General features: G+C 49.8%; 1 protein-coding gene across 4 annotated transcripts in view; it reads left to right on the top strand.

Moving 5' to 3' along the window:
- LTBP2 (latent transforming growth factor beta binding protein 2) overlaps positions 1-18616 on the top strand; it is a 103125-nt gene that overhangs the window by 31208 nt on the left and 53301 nt on the right. The window lies entirely within an intron of this gene.

Raw genomic sequence — 18616 nt, 5'->3', positions numbered from 1 at the left:
AGACAATTCTCCAATTCCCCTGGGACATGATGAGGGCCTGACTCATGCTAGAAGGCTAGAATCCTTTGCCTCCTGGGATCTCAGTTTCCACGTTTGTAAATCAGAGACATAGAGTGGGTCTTCAAGTTAATGGTCTCAGATTCTGGCCTCCGGCTTGGCCATTTTCCATCCCAGATGCTGATGTGTGCTTACTCCCCTTTTACCCATTTCCAAGGTCATGACAAGGACACATGATGCCTTCACCGGGACAGACCTTCACTGTCCCTGACAATCTGACCTCGAGGCCTCTGTGGGGTTAGCAGCCTGCGTCTTTCATTCTGTGTCACCCCTTCCTCGTGGTCATGCAGTGGCGCCTCCCTGCCAGGGCAACTTCAGTCCAGGCTGAGGCAAGCGTTTGAGATCTCTGGGGATGGAGTGCCTTCTTTCCTTTCCTTCTCTCTCTCTCTCTCTCTCTTTTTTTTTAGCCTTATTTTTTTCTGATTTGTTTTTGTAACTCTGAGCCCCAAGCTTGCCCCCTGGGGTTTTTCTGGAGTTCCCCAACCCTTAGGACCTTGAATACACTATTTTGAAAGAATCGGGAGACCCAGTTTTGCTTCCAAGCTGGGACACTAAGTAGCTTTGTGGCTTTGGGCTAGCCACTTCACGAAGACTTCATGTCTCTATCTATAAAATAGGAAAGAAAATTCTTTCCTCACCGGTATGTTGTGAGGATTAACAAAAACATTGTGGACAAAAGATTGCTTTGTGAACTGTAATGTTTATTGGAAGTGCTGGTTAGTGTTGTTAGTTAACAGTCTTGACAGTGGGCTGGGCTATTGGCTTATGCCTCCTATTTGTGTACCGGTGACTTTCAGGAGAAGCTCCTCATTGAGGCCCTCTCTGACCACCTTTTAAAGGTTTTAGCCTTAGGGTTGACCTTAGCCACTGGACACAAACCAGGGGATGTACTTCATGGTGCAGATCATAGCGTCTACAATGGGTACCCCAACAGTTGTGCAGTGCACAGCCTGTGCAACTGTATGTGGTGATCCTGGACCTGGTTCCTTCCCAGGAGGGAGATGTCTCCTATCTCTCTATTACTTAATATTGTAACCCCCCAATTGAGAATCCCCCTCATCTTGTTCACTTTTTATTTTCACAGTACTTTTTACTTTCTGTTTTCTAACATAACATATAATTAACTTAATTTGTCATGTTCAGTATTTATCATCTGTTTTCCCCCAGCTACAATGTGAGCTTCTCAAGGACAGGGATCTTGCTTTGTGCACTGATATATCCCAATCTCCTAGAACAGTGCCTGGTATATAGTAAGCACTCAATAAATAATTATCTACTGAATGACCATCCCTATCGCAGTGCATTCCCTGTGGCTTCCTGGAGCAAAAAAAGGTGGTCTTTGGTCCCTTCCTTTCTGAGCTGACACTCAGCCCATCCCCTAGAATGACACAGATCAGGAAGGGGATCTTCCAATCCTCCCAGCAGGTGGGTATCTGCCCACTCTATGCCCCTGGGCCTGGGGGCTCTGGAGCCAGGGTGGGCCTAGGGCAATACTTCTCCCCTAACGGTGATTAGAATGGGGCAGAGCCAGACTTAGCAGACCCTGAGGAGTGCCAGGAGTCTGGTACAGGACTGTGGCAGCTGTGAAGGGGGTCCCCTTCCAGTTTCTTCTGTCTCCGGGGCCTGAAAAGAGCCCCGTGAACCCCCTTCCTTGGGCTTGTGGGTTTGGAAGAGGGAGGGCTTGGAGGAGAGTAGTCAGAGGGAGATGCTCGCTTGTGGGCCTCCAGCCAGAACAAATGGAGAGGGTTTTATTTTCCCAAGTCTGAAACCCCAGAAGCCCTGCTGCTGCTTTTTGAGGAGAGTAGAAAAAAATCTGCGTCTCAGCCAAGCACTTCCTTTCCTGCCCACGCCCCTCTCCCTGCTGCTTGCAAGGGGTTCTACAAGTGTAGAGGGGCCCAATGAAGGTTTGTGGAGGGTCCCTCAGCACTGCCCAGGAAACTACTTGGAGGAAGTGGCTAGGTCTGAAGCCCTCCATTCCCACCAGGGAGAGGAAGGAGACATTCTGTGCTGGACTTCTTTAGTCACTGGATACAACAGGAGATGGCCATCACATTACAGTCTCTATGATAGGTACTCCAAGAATTGTGCAGTGCACAGCCTGTGCAGCTGTATGTAGTGACCCTGGACTTGGCTTCTTCTCAGGAGGGAGATACTTCCCATGTCCCCCACAAAGCATGTTGCTTCAAAGCAGTCCTTTGTAGCTGGGTGTGGCTGCTGAGGTCCCTTCTAGAGTTCTCTGAAATGGTAGTGGTGTTGGGCAGGGGTGGACCTCTGAGGCTTTGAAGAGTGTTAATATGTACCTCCTCAACCCACACATGTACCTGAGACCCACAGAGCTCAGGGCCTAAGCAGGGTCTTGGCTAGCCATGTGTGAATAACGAAAAGACACAGGCTCTGTGCAAATGTGGCCTGAGGCATGCATTCTGGCTATGTTTTGCCTCTAGGCCTCACGGTCCTGCCAGAGATGGTGAAGAAGGAGCATTCAGCCCAGTGCGGACACCTCTGAGTTGGTCAAGATGCCAAGCTCAGGCCTCTGAGTGCTCAGGGAAGAAGGAAGCCCAGCACCTTCTAATACCTCTCCTGCTCCCCACATAGGACAAGGGGGCAGGTTCCAGGGAAATGGTGTCTGCTGTTTGCACACTTTCTCTTGCCTTCCTTTCTCTCCGAGTTAAGCTTGAAGGTGAACATCTGGCCTGAGGCAGCCCCAAAGTCTCTGATGAAGGCTGCATGACTCACTTTTCCAGGATTCTCCCAGAACTGACGGTTATCAGAACCTCCCTGGGTGCAATTACAGAGGGCAGCTCCCTCCCAGCCACGCCCTGGCCCTGGCCCTCGACAGGTCCCTGAGATGTGAGCTGCTCACCTCCCATCTGCCGACAGCCTGCAGCACAAGGATGGAGAAAGCTACAGAGCTTCTTTCTCTTCCAGTCCTCCCTCTTCCTCACCGCCACTGAGGGCATCTCCAGCTCAGTGACATGTGGGAAAGAGATGTTACACAAATGTCTTCTGGCCAATCACGTTGAGTCTGATTGGCAGAGTATAAATGGAGTGAGGTGGCAGGGCTGCACCTGCCGACGGGATGGGGACAATCACCAAGGAGCAGAGGGGTCCCGGAGACCTCCCAGTGCTCACCACTGCCCTGACCCTAGGCCCACCCCGATGGGGTGCCTAGAATTGTGGTTACAGTGGTGAATGTTGGGTGAGGATTGGGTGGGACTAGGGTTGTGGTTGGGGTGATACTCTATTTCACAAGAGGGTGGTGGTGAGGGAAAGAAGAGAGGATAACTTTAGTGTAGTATTACAGTGAGATTTTAACCTTAGTGTTGTAGCTAGAGTTGGGTTAAAGTTATGCTAGAGTAGAATTTAGGACTGGGGTGTGTGTGTGTGTGTGTGTGTGTGTGTGTGTGTGTGTGTGTGTGGTATGGTTGTTATTTTAACCTACCATTTATGGAACCTTATTGAGTCAGCTGGCCCTCCTGTGCAGAGCACTCAACAGGCACCACCTAAGAATGGGGACCATATGATGTAGTGGTAACGAGCATGGGCCATAAGTCAGACCTCTGTTTCATGCGATTCTGTTGCTCACAGCCGTGTGATGCTGTGTGTTTCCTCGCCTCCCTGAGTCTCAGTGTAAAAGGATGATGCTGATACTGGCCACACAGCGTTGTGTTGATAATAAAATAAAAGTAGATGAAGTGCTGAGTCACATGGCTAAGTGCTCAATCCTCAAGAGCTGATACTCTTCCTTATCTGTATCAATCAGAGTTCCGGGAGGAAACAGATGGTACGTGCAGCGGGAACAGTTTGATAAAGGGTCTATTTGCAAAGGCACGGACAGGGTTAGAGGGGCAGGGGGACCTCAGACAGGTCGTGCCCTTGAGAAGCAGAGCAGCTACAGCCACAGGAGAAAGCCTCCGTTGGCCGTGCTACTGCCCATCCCCTGCCCCACCTTGCCTGTCAGGAGGGAGTTGGGAGGATCAATGCCTCCACTCCCTCTCCTGCCCTCTTGCTGGGCTGAACAGGACTGGAAGGCAGAGGGCAAAGGAGCCCCCCAGGGTCCAGAGTGGGGTGGAGAAAGGTCTAGAGGAGCAAGTGGAAGATCTCCAGAACATTAACGAGTCCTCACAGTGGCACTGCAGGGAAGGGCCATTCCAGCCCAGCTCTACTCAAGACTCTGGAACCCTCGCCAGCAGCCATTTCGCTTAACAGTCTGTAGAGCAGGTGAGCTCAGGCCGGTGCAGAGCAGCAAGCCTGGTGAGGGAGCCACAGGGACGGGGCTGGGCAAGGCACCTAGTGTCTTTGCAGAAAATTAGAGGAACCCAGCAAGAGCCTGGAGTAGCTTCTGCACAGCCCCGTGTGGGGAACAAAGGCAGCTTGTTGGGATCATTAAAACAGAATGCATGCAGTTCCCAGCATCCAGCTTAAAAAATAGTAACAACAAATATTTCAAGCTTGTGGCCGGACTCATAGCATTTAGCTGACCGAAGTCCTCCAGGATTTTTGTTTGAAAGGAAAAGGTTAGGGAGTGATGAAGCAAGAAGGGGCTGAAAAGACAGTCAGTGCTGTTTTTCAGATGCCCCAAGGGATGGTTTGTCCCATCCGGTGGCTTTGTACAGAACTGTGGCTACTCAGTGAATGTCACCCTCCGGGGAGGGGTGTGTGTGTGTGCGCGCGTGTGTGTGCGTGTGTGCGCGTGTGTGCGTGTGTGTGTGCGCGTGTGTGTGTGCGTGTGGCATGGCTGGGAAAGCTGTATGAAAGAACATGCCTAAGAAATTATAATGGAGATTTTTTGCAGGCTTTGTGAATTCTCCTTTTGAGCTCAAGGTTTTTAAATGTATGTATATCAGGTTTCACCCCTTGTCTGGGACGCAGAGGAAGTTTCTGATTTATGGGTCCGGTAGTGTCTCCAGTTATGCGATCTTTAAATCTGCCATCAGTTAATGAATTTGCTGCTGTCAGAAAAGGCACTGTAAGCTTCCCAAGTGAAAATCGCTTTACCAAAGTAAAGTGGTACCATGATAACACTAGTAAAAAAGGGGCTCAAATGTATACTTGTTTCCACTCGTGGAACTAACTGAATCAGTGTCTCAGCCCTCCTCTCCTGATCATTAGCGTGTATGTGTGCGTGTGTGCATACACACGCCCATGCACACACACACACACACATACACACCACCTCTGGAGAGGGCTATGGAGGAGGGTTTAAGGCTTGCCAGATAATTTCCCAGAAAAAGATTAGAAAGGACAAATGAATTAAGTGCAAAGTCATCCGATAACCACAGTTGTAAGATTGGCTGCTTAGGACCCAGAGGGGTGCGTATGCGCGTCTGTCTGCAGATGACATCGTGAAGATTGCTAGATGATTTCCAATAACAAAATGCGAAAACACATAGTTGCTTTGTTAGCCACATAGCTGTGGTTTTGTGTCCGTGATTCATTGTGGAAGTGAGTAGCTGCAACAGGCATTTTGTGGGGGTTTTTTGTTCTTTTTTTCTCCTAAGAAAATATTTGTGAAAGGTCTAAAATTCAAGGAAGTCCAGTGCTTTTTGAAAAGAAAAATCCCCATTCCTTGCAAAATGAAGATTGCAAATCAAATCCTCTGGAGCTACCAATGTCTGCTTCTAGCCCTGCTTAGCCTCAGCCCCTGACTATTACCTAACATGTCCACCCATGTGTGCACCCAGAGGAGGGTGGGGCCTGCCTCCCAAGGACTCTGGGACTGCAGGGGGACCTCAGACAGGTCGTGCCCTTGAGAATCATTCATCCCACATTTCTTTCTTTTTGGGGGTCAAGATCAGAGCCCCTGGAGCAGGCAGTGGTGTGTGAGGGAGGGATTGTGAAACTATTGATATCTTACAGTTAGATAAGCCTGGGTCTGAATCTCAGCCCTACCACTTAACAGCTATGCCTGCCATGAGCAAGTGATTTAACCCGACAAGCCTCAGTGTTCTCATCTGTAAGATGAGGATGTCCGTCCCTTCCTTATAGAATTGTCAGGAGAATTTACTAATATATCCAAATGCATCTGGCACCTTTGACGTGTTCTATGAATAGCACCCACTTTTATCTGTCCCTGGACTCTGGGGTTACCTGGGCCTTTTGTTTACATCAGAAAAGCAGCAGCAATACCTAGAGACTCTGAGAGATTGCCCAGGCCACGTGAAGGTGTTTCTGGCCCTAGTGAGGTTTCTTGTTATGGGCAAGGGTGAGCAGCAGGGTGGGGAATATCATCCATAGAAGGCAGGCGGAGCTCAGGCCTTGAGACCCCACCCCAGCACTTCCCTGCTGGTGCTGATCCTGGCCAGAGTGATAACCTCTGTGTGCTTCTTTTCTCTTCTCTAAAATGGGGGGTGGTCGTTCCTACATCATAGGGTTGTTGTGCTAATCACGTGAGGTATCAAACATAAAGAGTCTAGCAAAAATTTTTTAAAAAATGAAATGCCTATAGTAGATGTCTGGCACATAATCAGTTGGTAGATTTGGGCTGCAACGATGCTGAAGATCCTCAGGTTGGGGTCCTTGTTCTCATAGAAATCTCCTTTTGTTTATGGTCCTGGGGTCGAGTTTCAGCCCCTGGAAGAGCAGGCTGACTGCAGGCTGCCAGGACTTTGGCCTGCCCCTGAGGAGTATATCCTTGACCCGGGCTCCCCACCCCGCCACCTCAGTGAGCCTCTCTGGGCAGGTCCAAAAGTGGGATAAACTCATCTGACATCATAGGCCTGTGTTTGCTGTCTGATAAGCCAGGCCTGCTAAGCTCTGTGCATAGCGGGGGGGAGGGGGGGTGTTATGGAGCATAAAGTGGTCCCAAAGACCATGAGCTGGGAAATCAGGGGTTCAGGAGGTGGGCATCTCGTGCCAGTTTGATGGTGGTGAAATGCCCATACACCAGGCTCTTTGCGGCTGTGGGAGATGGTCCTAGCTCAATCCTCTCAGCCTAAAGCTCTTTCCTTCCCCTGCTTCACCTCAAGCCCCTCCTCCTCCTCTGATCTCCCGGAGCACCTGCCATGCACACCACTGTGGGGAGAGCATGAGGGGCATGATAAGCTTTGCACATGAGATACACAGGATAAGGCTGGGACCCTTGGCTCTACAGCTCAGTCCTAAAACATAGTTCTCAAGCTGCCATGATAGTGTAGGAGTTTAGAGTACAGGCTCTGGATATATCTATATATCTGTAGGCTATAGATATTCTACAGAATATCTATAGGCTATCTGTGTTTGATTCCCAGCTCTGTTAGTCATTGCTGTGTGACCTTAGACTAGTTACCTAGCTTCTCTGTGCCTCATCAGTAAAATGGGGATAATAATAATACCTACTTCCTACTTTTAAAGATGGTTAAATTAGTTAATGTATGGAAAGTGCGAAGAACCGTGCCTGGATGTGTGAGGTGCTATGGAGCTATTTGCTCTTATTTTCTGTCATCTTTGGCCCCTTATCTTTTATCTTAATACCAATACCTTAAATACCAATAGCACATGCCCTAATGCGTCTCCGTGTGCTCAGGGTTCTCTCTGCCTTGGGTGGACCCTGCCCTCCTGATCCCTCTCTCCAGCTCATATCGTACAACCACTAGAAAGCCTTCCCCATGCGTCCAGCTGTGAGACTCTTGGCACCTGATGCTTTTCTGCTCTTGGATGGTTATGAATCACCCACGTTCAGGGTCTTGTCCCAGGGCTGCTGGGCATGGCTTTGTGTGTTGTGCCCTGCACAAAGATACTGGTCAGGGTACGAATGCAGCTAAAACCTAGCCTATGTTCTCAGCCAGCTCTGGCACTGTGAAGGAAATGGGGCCGCTTCTGTAAGCTGGATACCCAGAGGGGCCCCTTTTCTAGTTCACACAAAGGCACCAAGTGTGGGCCCTTCCCCACCCTCTGCCTCCTTGCTTGGAGGGAGCAAGATGTCTTTCCCACAGTGCCCACGTGAGACTGTGCTCCTTGTAAAATGCCCGTAAATGCACCTTGGAAGTAAGTGAATGATGAATTCGTGACATCCGGGTGCCCCATGAGCTGACAAGTCTTCCGAGGGGAGGTTGGAGCCAAAGGTTTCCGACTGCCTGCTGGCACCAGCTGCTATGGGACGGGGCCCAGCCAGGGCTGGAGAGATAGCTCCAGTGGGGAGAGGGGGCCAGAAGAGGCCACTGAGAAGTTGAAAGTTCATGTGGTACCTATCTGGGCACAGTAGCTGTGTGCCCAGCACTGTGATGACTGCATGAAGAATATAAAGAGAATGTAAGACTTGATCCCTTGCCTTCCTCTCTGGGGGGATCTGTGTTCCTGGCCAAGCTGCAGCACTTTGGGTGGTCTGCTGGGCCAAAGGGAGATGGAGGAACTCTTGGAGGGGCCCTCTCCTCAGCTGGGAGGGAGAGGGCGATGACCCTGGCAGTTTGACACTTGGGCGAACTGGATAGAAAGTGAGGGGCATTTCCGGGGCCCTGGGCAGCCTGCTCCGGCTCCCCTGCTCTGCTCTCTCGCCCAGCCAGGAGAGAAAAAAAGGCAATGCAGAGTCTCAAGGGGTCAGGGCTTGGCAGCCTGACAGCCTACAAGGCAGGCTGCTCAGTGGAAAAGGGTTTGTCAACATGAGGTCATGGGGGGGTCCAGAGGGCGGAGGAGAGTGAGGAGGCCTACCGGGGTCTCTGGGCCCTTGGGAGACTGAGGCAGCAACTACTACTTCAGGGCTGCTCTAGAGGCGGGGGTCAGGCCCCAGGCCGGGCTTGTGCCCCACAGACATTCCCCTGGACGTGCACAACTCCCACCAACCTCTGCCTCTTATTTACCTGCAAGGAAACAGGGGTGCTGTGTTTTCCCCTGACCCGGCTGGGAGAGCAGAGCAGGCAGAGACTAGGCAGGACAGACCCTGCCCCCCCGCCCAGGATTCTGCCCCCTTCCCACCACCCCCCAACCTGGCAGAGGCATCCCCTGGGGTCTGTGTTGCACATCTCCAAGTCTCAGACCTGGGTGTGGGCACAGAAAGACTCAGACGTCAGAGCAGGAGGATGTGACTCACAGGTGGCTGAGGTGGGGCTGGACTGGGGACTCCGGCTGATCACTGAGGTTCCAGGGATTGGACACAGCAGGGTGGGCAAAACAGGGTGAGCGACAGAAGAGGTCTCAGGACAGCCAGGGAGTGAGGGTGCTGGTGCTGATGAGACCACATCAGTGTGCCAGGCAGAGGGCGGGGCCTAGGTCCCCCGGGCACCAACCCCCGGAGCTTGCCGTGAGCCCAGAGGCCTATGGCTTCCTCTCTGGCACTCAGGAAAAGCTCCACTATCCCGGGCACACAAAGCTCCTGCCTCTTCAGGGGTCACGCTGTCGCTGGTCAAAAACGTCGTTCTTCACACTCTGCTGAAACCTGCTCCCCTGTGGCATGGGCCTCGGTCTGTCCTCTGCAAATCCAGGCTCTTCCCTGCCACAGCCCTCCTCACATCTGATGCCAGATACTGCAGTCTGGGGGCAGGAGAGCAGGGTTTAGGAGGGGGCTGATTCCCCCAGGCAAGGACAGTCGGGGGACCCTAGTGCCTGGGGTTAGAGCGAAGCCTTCAAGGGACAGAGAATACAATGAGGGCAGCCAGGGGAACCTCTATCCACATAGTTACAGGCCAGTATAGACTTTTGGGATTCCAATGCTGACTCCTCCATTTTTTTTTTTTTAAGATTTTATTTATTTGACAGAGAGAGAGATAGCGAGAGCAGGAACACAAGCAGGGGGAGTGGGAGAGGGAGAAGTCTTCCTGCCGAGCAGGGAGCCAGATGTGGGGCTCGATCCCAGGACCCTGGGATCATGACCTGAGCCGAAGGCAGATGCTTAACAACTGAGCCACCCAGGTGCCCCTGACTCCTCCATTTTTTATACTGCACTGTCCAGTATGGTAATCAGCAGCCCTATGGGGCTATTTAAATTTGATTTAACATAAAACTCAGCCACACTAGCCACGTTTCTAAGGGTTCAAAAGCCACATGTGGTTGGTAGTTAGCATATTGAATAGCGCAGACTATAGAGCATTTCTATCCCCACAGAAAGTTCTGATGGACAGAGTGATTCTAGACGAATGATCTTGGACAAGTTTCTTAACCGCTCTGTGCCTCAGTTTCCTTTTCTGAAACATGGGGCTAATAACAATACCTAGCCCCTAAGGTGGTTGTGAAGATCAGATAACATAATGCAAATGTAACAATGAATACACAGCACAGGGCGCCTGGGTAGTTCAGTCAGTCGAGCATCTGCCTTCGGCTCAGGTCATGATCCCAGGGTCCTGGGATCGAGTCCCGCATCAGGCTCCCCACTCAGCGGGGAGTCTGCTTCTCTCTCTGCCTGCCGTTCCTCCCCCCTGCTTGTGCTCTCTGTCTCTCACTCTCGCTGTCTCTTTCACATAAATAAAAATCTATAAAAAATAAAAAATATATACAACGCAGAATTAGCACACAACACATAGTCATCATTATTGCTCAAGCCCTCCCCTCCTCACAGCGTCGCCAAAGAACCCACCAACCCGGCACGTATGGTACCGAGACGCTGGAGAGTGATAGCTGCTAAGTCGTAGCCAGGCCGCCTCTCACCTGCCCAGCCCCCAAGCCGTGCTTCTCCTAGACCAGCGGGCTCCTGGGTCCTGTCCCATGTCCACGGTGTCCCCTCCTCTTGATCCACCCTGGCCGGGTGCCCCCTTGCCCTCGGCTGAGGCAGGGCAGGTTTGTGGCAGGACCCAGAGCAGGAGGTCTGGCGACACTACAGTGGATCCCTGAGGGTTTGGCACAAGGGCCGCTGACCCTGGCCTAGGCCTGAGGAGAGAAGGAGCAGAGAGAGAGCTCTGTGAGGGTTTCCCTTGCCTTGCCAGCACGCACATCCTCAGCGGAGACTGAGCCACCTGGGAGGCGCTGGGGCCTGGGCACCTGCCCCTAGCGAGGCCTGCAGTCACAGGAGGGCCAGAAGCAGAGACGGCATTCTGGAGGGCCCTCCTGGCTCCCTGTCCCCCTCCTGCCTGTCTGGCTGCTCCCTCTCTGACACCCTCACAGCCTCTTCCTCTGTCTGCCCTCAGGCCTTGGTGCTCCCCAGGCCCCTCCTCCACCCTTGCTTTCTCTCTCTTCACTCCTCTATTTCCCAGAGGGTTTAGGTGCCAGGGCGCCTGGGAGTCATAAGGAATGCCATCAATGTAATTAATCCCATGATTAGAGCTGAGAACAGTTTTATTAGCAGAAACTATGACGATCGTCTGGGTGTTCAAAATAAAACCCAGCTCTAGGCACACACACGTATCCGTGAGAAGAACATGCTGTCAAGTGAAGTGTGATGGACCACTGCCACATTTTCCGTTAATATGCATTTACTGCTTATTCATTTGTTTTATCGTGTGCTAGCCGACAAGGGGTAGCAGGTGTCAAAGGCTGGAGACGAATCTATGGGAACAAAACTTAGAACTCAGAGCAGTCTGTTCATTAACACATTTTCCCTCCTGAGATTGGGAAGTGTTAGCAGAGTTAACGCCTCAGTCCAGCAGGGAGCTCTGAAGCGGGGTTTGTTGTGCATGCTCTCCCTGAGTGCTGTCATCCCTCCCTCCTAACTCCTCCGTGACCACCAGCTCTATCCTTACAACGCTCCCGACCGTGCCCTATCTCTCTCCTGAGCACTGCCCCCTGGGTGCTTCCATGTGGAGATCCATCTTGAGGCATCCAATGCTCATTGTGTCCCAGACAGAGCCATTTCTTGGATCTCCCACTTGAGATCTTGGCCCCTGGAGCTCCCTCCACCATTGGTCTAAGCCACGACTGGGAATTCTCCATGACTTAACTATCCCTTGAATCCAGACTTTCTTCCTGGTCCCATCCTTGGTCCCTGCTAGCCTAGACCACAGCCAAAGCCTTCCAGCTGGCCTCCAGCCTGCCCCTCTCTGGTCCATCTACACCTAGGTCATCTTTCACCAGAGTAATAATCATTTGAAAAGGCCTATCTCATTATGTCCTAGACCTGCTTGAAGACCATGAACATCTAAAGGCTAATATGCAGCGCCCCCTGTGCCCCCACATCTTCGCTGGAGTGCTGGACACTTTGCCCAGGCTCCACGGGAGCAGAGAGGGGCAGAGGGTCTTTGCCATCCCTGGACCTCAGAGCCTGGCATGTGGCAGGCATTCAGTAAGTGCTTCTTGAATGAGTGAAAGAAGGTGGGCTTCTCCAGAGACTCTTCCTCACCCATTCGATACAGCACAGACACCTCTCTGATACTTCACGCTGTCCACCATTTGGACTGGAACCGATTCTTCTTCAATCCCCCAAAATCTCAGTGTCCTCATCTGTAAAATGGTGATACGGCAATAACAAATGGTGGGGTAGCTCTAGGATGAACTTAACCTGGTTTGGTAACCTGGCTTCTGCCCTTGGGAGTTCTGTAACCTTTAGGAAGGGATAGAAACTTGCTACTCTCTGTTTTCTAGACTGTGAAATGGGATAATGAGTAACTCTTAGAATTATGGAGAGACCTATGTGAGATGATGCGGGCAATGTGCATTATAGGCATGGAGCCTGGTACAGAGCGAGCATTCATTAAATGGTGGCACAAGTTTATTCCCCGTCTGCCCCCTACCTGCTCCCTGCCACCCCACGTACATAGGTAACCACTGTTATTGATTTCCAAGGTAGCCTTCCTAGGTTGCTTTTTAAAGATGAAAATAAATGCAACACATATGCTTATTTTCTCTACGTTTACACAAAAGTTTACATACCCCACACCAGGAGTCAGCAAACTTTTCCATAAAAAGCCAGATAGTAAATATTTTAGGCTTTGTATGACATATGGTTCTGCAACTACTCAGCTCTGCCATTTAGAGCAAAAGTAGCTCACAGACAGTGAGCGTCACTCTGTCCCAACTCAACTTTATTTATGGAAACTTAAACTTGAATTTCATATCACTTTCTCATGTCATGAAATATATTCTTCTTTTGACCTTTTTCAACTGTTTAAATATATAAAAGACCATTGTTAGTTCACCATCCGTATAAAAACAGTCAGTGGACCAGATCGGGGCTGTTTATCAACTTTTCAGTATGTCTTGGAGAGCTTTCCTATAGATGTAAGAAGCTGCTTTCTGTTTCCAGGGCATATGACCCCATCCTGTGGATATATCCTAGTTTGTTTAACCAATCTCCTACTGAAGGACACTTACATTGTTCCTATCCTTTACAAAATATTTTGCTATTATAAAATAGTGCTGCTACGAATAATCTTGTTCATCCATCATTTTGGACATTCACAAGTGTCTTAGGTCAGACTCCCCTAGAGGTGGAGCTGGGACATGGCTTCCCATGGTGTGTGATTTACTGGGGGATTGCCAAGGGAGGGAAGCAGGATGGGAAGGTGGAAAGAGCCTAGCGAGGATTGGTTCCAAGGAAATCAAGCCAAGGCCTGACTGAGGGTGGAGCTTGCAGAATTGTCTCCCCTTCAGGCAAGGGGCAGGGCTTTTGAACGTCTTGTTCAGGCAGTCATTGGTGTGGGAGGGGCTTTGTCAGGTGGTTGCCATCCGCCTCCAGCGAGACTCAGATGCGGCCAGTAGGAGGTGCACCAGCTGCAAAGGCGACCCGGGCAGGGTGGCCGCAGTGCCTACATGGCAGCTTTATCTGCGGCATCATTTTGGAGATAGAACTGCAGGCGCAAAGCATAGATGCACTCAGTGTGGAGAGACATTGCCAAATTGCTCTCCTAAGGGCTCTATCAATTTACGTTCCTACAGCACCATCTGACAGTGCCTATTTCAGCACAATCTTGCCAAATTAGTCTATTATTAAACTTTTGAATTTTTGTTAATCTTTTTTTTTTTAAGATTTTATTTATTTATTTGAGAGAGAGAGAATGAGAGAGAGCACATGAGAGGGGGGAGGGTCAGAGGGAGAAGCAGACTCCCCGCCGAGCAGGGAGCCCAATGCGGGACTCGATTCCGGGACTCCAGGATCATGACCTGAGCCGAAGGCAGTCGCTTAACCAACTGAGCCACCCAGGCGCCCGAATTTTTGTTAATCTAATGGATTGAAAATGCTATCTCAGAGTAGTTTTCATTTGCATGTCTCTTAGAATGAGCATATCTTCAGGGCGCCTGGGTGGCTCAGTCGGTTAAGCATCTGACTCTTGGTTTCCGCTCAGGTCACTTGGTTTCCGCTCAGGTCATGATCTCAGGGTCCTGAGATCAAGCCCTGCTTCAGGCTCCGTGATCAGCAGGGAGTCTGCTTGAGATTCTTTCTCTCTCCCTCCCTTCCTCCTCTGCTCCTCCCCCTGCTCACACTCTCTCTTGCTCTCTCTCTAGATATATAAAATAAATAAATAAATAAAATCTTAAAAAAAAAAAAAAAGAATGAGTATATTTTCATGTGCTTAGGAAACATTTGTGTTTTTTTCCTGTGAAAAAAGCCCATGCTTCCCCCCACCACGCATTGTCTTGTAATATTTTTCTTATCCGCAATGTCTTCCTCTTCATTTTGGACTGTGAAAAATCCTACCCCTCTCTTAAGCCCCAGCTCAGATGATGTGGTCTTTCTTACATCTGAATTCCTGTACCCCTGTCAGCCATCATGGTCCACTTTGGATCCAAGTTATTTGCACACATTTACCATGCTTTTCCTGAACCTCGGTTTCCTTATCTATAAAATGGAGCTGCTGTGAAAAATAAGGATTTATTTTTATTACAAAATGATGCATGTTTACTGTAAAATGTTTTACTGAAAAAAATTCCAAAAATGTAAAAACAGGGGTAGCCACGGTTTACAAATCCTTCCAGATCTTTCCTATGAGAGAGAAGTTTTTCTTAAGACACAAACCTGGGGGTGCCTGGGTGGCTCAGTCATTAAGCGTCTGCCTTCGGCTCAGGTCATGATCCCAGGATCCTGGGATCGAGTCCCACATCGGGCTCCCTGCTCGGCGGGAAGCCTGCTTCTCCCTCTCCCACTCCCCCTGCTTGTGTTCCTGCTCTCGCTATCTCTCTCTCTGTCAAATAAATAAATAAAATCTTTAAAAAAAAAAAAAGACACAAACCTGGAAGCATACTATCCATGTTATTCTGCAACTTACTTGTATCATTCAATAAAATAATGTGGTTAAGATGATGCATTTACAGCATCTGGCTTGGGGTGCCTGAGTGGCTCAGTTGGTTAGGCATCTGCCTTTGTCTTAGGTCATGATCCCAAGTGTCCTGGTCCCGCATCGGGTTCCCTGCTCAGCGGGGAGTCTGGTAGTCTCCCTCTCCCTCTGCTCCTCCCCCTGCTCGGGCTCTCTCTCATTCATTCACTCTCTCTCTCAAATCAAAAAATCTAAAAAAATAAAAAATAATAAAGCATCTGGCTCAGTGCTCAATAGATGGTAGCTATAATTATTCTATGCACCATATAGTGATGTTTTTAAACTATCTTTTAGCAGCAAAACCCTTTTCAAACAAAACAGTATTTGGAAGCCCAATTTATAAAGTAGGTAGAGTGAAGCCTCCAGGCTCAGGTGCACTTGGATGGGGTGAAAAGCATGGAGCCCCTCACCCACTTGTCTCTCCAATTGCTTTTGAAAACCTCAGTGTTAAATATCTTTTCAGGATGGCAAAATGTTGGCACACCACATTGAACTGAGTGACATCATTTTAGGTATGCACTGTCCGGGCAGTTTTCACTTGGGTCTGAAGATCCCAGCCAGCAGGGACGGGAAGTTTTTTTTTTTTCTTCTCCCAAATTTGTCAAAAGAGCCCCAAAGTCCTCAGACTGTAGCTCAGTGGTTTCCTCTTGGCTTGGTGCTAGCCTGTCATGAATGTTTCATTGGTCCATGAGGAAATGAAGAAAATAAAGTCAATGTGGTGAGGTTTCCATGAAGTTAAGCTTGTTCAAATGTTTCTTTTTGACATTGAGAGGTCTTTTCTTTCATGGAATTATGGTGGTAATAATTGGTAGGTGTGTGTGTCTGTGTGAATTTCTTACTTACCTAAACAAAAAATTGGCAACTTTATGCTGTTCTCCTACATTTGTTTCAAATTTTTACTGATCCATGCGATCCTAAAGTCTAGGGACAGCTGTTCTGGTCCATTGTGGCTGCTTTGCCAGGACTTCTTTGGAACAATCCCAGAGAGATAGCAAATTCTCTTCTTGTGCCAGGAAAGTTCAAGAACTGCTATCCTTTGATGAAATCAAAGTAACTCTTTCAAGGCTGAGTAGACGGACCCTTTCCTATGGGGGACTGTGGTTAAGAAAGTCACCTTCTCGGTGAAGCTCTCGCTTGCCCCTTTTGTCACCACTCTTGTCCTTAAGGGGGCACTGCTTCTTTAGACCACCCTGGGCCCAACACCCCGCCACACCCTTTCCTTGATATCCCACGACCTAACTGAGACTAGAATGGGGATGCAACTGGGCTTTTGCTAAAGGCTTGTGAATCACTTAAGAGAAATGAGTGCGAAGATAACACAAAGCCAGACTATGGGGCTTGCAAACTCCCCAGCTCACGATCTGCACCGCATCCTAGCTGCCTATGACCTTCTAAGTGCTGAGGGCACAGGCAACCAGCTGGAGGCCACCTCCTCACTTTGTGGGCCTCCCTGCCCACCTCTAAGGACTGAGCTGGGGCTTAAGAAAGGAGATGGTGGTTGCCTTAGGGGGTAATTTTGGTGGAAGAGGTAGAACCGATCAAAGAACTGGGGCTTCCTCCTTTACTCTGCTGTGAGCTCTCAGACAAGGCAGAACTTTTTATTTCTGCCATTTAACCCCAAATCCCCATCCCAACAGTAGATGACAGTGGATTAGGTTCAGGAGGCTCCGGTTGTTAAAAATGTGTGGACACCAGATCGGGCACTTGGCCCTTTACATATAAGGATGCTTGGACAGTATAACAAAGTGTTTTGGGGAGTCTTTCATTCCCCTTAGATGAAGAAGAATTTTCAGTGGCTTTCTTTCTTTCTTTCTTTTTTCTTTTGAAGATTTTATTTATTTATTCATGAGAGACAGAGAGAGAGAGAGAGGCAGAGGGAGATGCAGGCTCCCAAGGAGCAGGGAGCCCGATGCGGGACTCGATCCCAGGACCCTGAGATCATGACCTGAGCCGAAGGCAGACGCCCAACCATCTGAGCCACCCAGGAGCCCTCAGTGGCTTTCTTTCAAAACAATTTGTTATACTTGTCTGAACTGTATCTAGCACTTTTTTTTGTTGTCATTCACATGATTGTAAAATTCTGGCATATTTTTCAACTCATGCCATTTACTTATATTTGCAAAGTAATCACAACCTCGCTATTTCTCTTAGTCCTCACTCCGGCCCCATGATGTGGCATTGCTATTCCCACTTTACTGATGAGGAATCTGAGGCTCAGGGGAGCTCCGTGACTTGCTCAGGCCATTCTGCTAGAAGAGGAAGAACTGACATTTGCCTGGCCTGATCCTGTTTTCTCCCCTCCATACAGCTAGGTCCTACCTACAACTAGGGAACGTGGGAGGTTCTTTGTTGGTGGTGGCTTTTTTCTTCTCTGCAACATTAACCACTGGACTTAGGATTTGAACTTAGGAATCTTGGGGCCATCAGCATTGAGTTCCATTGGAGAAACGAGTGACAGCAGTGATAACAGTGACAACAAACTACCAAGAAAAACCCTTTGAGTTTCCATCTTGACCAGATTGGGGAGCTCTTCGTTGGTCAAGTTCAAAAAAGTGCAGAACTGGGCAGAACGTGAGCTACTCCCTTCATCTTTCTAGGGTGCCCTTCGGTGTTGGCACTAAGCTGAGCCGTGGCACCAGCCCGGTGCCACCAGGAGGAGACTCCCACCAACCCACCAGCTCTCTCTCTCGGGCACACTCTGGGAAGATCTTGAAAGGATTGTGTTTTCTGCTGCAGCTGGTTGTGCTGATCTTTTCCTGGGAATGAGGAGCAGGTGCCTCAGGTTTGGGCTCCCAGTTCTGGCCCATTACAGCTCCCAGAATTTCTCGAGTGGCTAACAGGACCTCTCTCCCACTCTAGACCCCAAACTCAGGAAGCAGGGTGAAGCATGTTTGGGGCCTCTCAGGGTAAAGATTTGCTGCAGATGGCCCTGGAAGGAAGAACAGCATTAAAGCCTCTGGGAGGGGCACCTGGGTGGCTCAGTCGGTTAAGTGTCTGTCTTTGGCTCAGGTCATGATCTGAGGGTCCTGAAATCGAGCCTCGTGTTGGCTCCTTCCTCAGCGGGGAGCCTGCTTCTCCCTCTCCCTCTGCCTGCCGCTCCCCCTGCTTGTGCTCTCTCTATCTCTGTCAAATAAATAAATAAAATCTTTAAAAAAAAAAAAAAAGCCTATGGGAGCCAAGCTCTGAGCAGAGGGGCCTGGGGGAGGGCTAAACATAGCCTAGGAAAGTACTGGGGTACCTGCCTCTGACATCTCTCCTGATTTGGCTTCTGCCAGGAAAGGATAAGAGGAAGCTTATTAATGGCCTAGGCACTCAGGGTCAACAGAACTGGAGTAGGGACAGCAGAAGGAGAGGGTCCTACACCTTATCCCACTTGGGCAAGGAATCCAGCGGAGAGGCTAGGGTTGGGACCTACTGGGGGAAGGAGGAACCTACTGGGGGAAGGAGGGACCCACTGGGGGAAGGAGGGA

This window comes from Mirounga angustirostris, unplaced genomic scaffold (genome assembly GCF_029215605.1).
Source record: "Mirounga angustirostris isolate CCGP_5_RB_7025 unplaced genomic scaffold, mMirAng1.0.hap1 SCAF_9, whole genome shotgun sequence".
NCBI classification, from domain to species: Eukaryota; Metazoa; Chordata; class Mammalia; order Carnivora; family Phocidae; genus Mirounga; species Mirounga angustirostris.
This window is presented reverse-complemented; position numbering and strand designations above follow the sequence as displayed.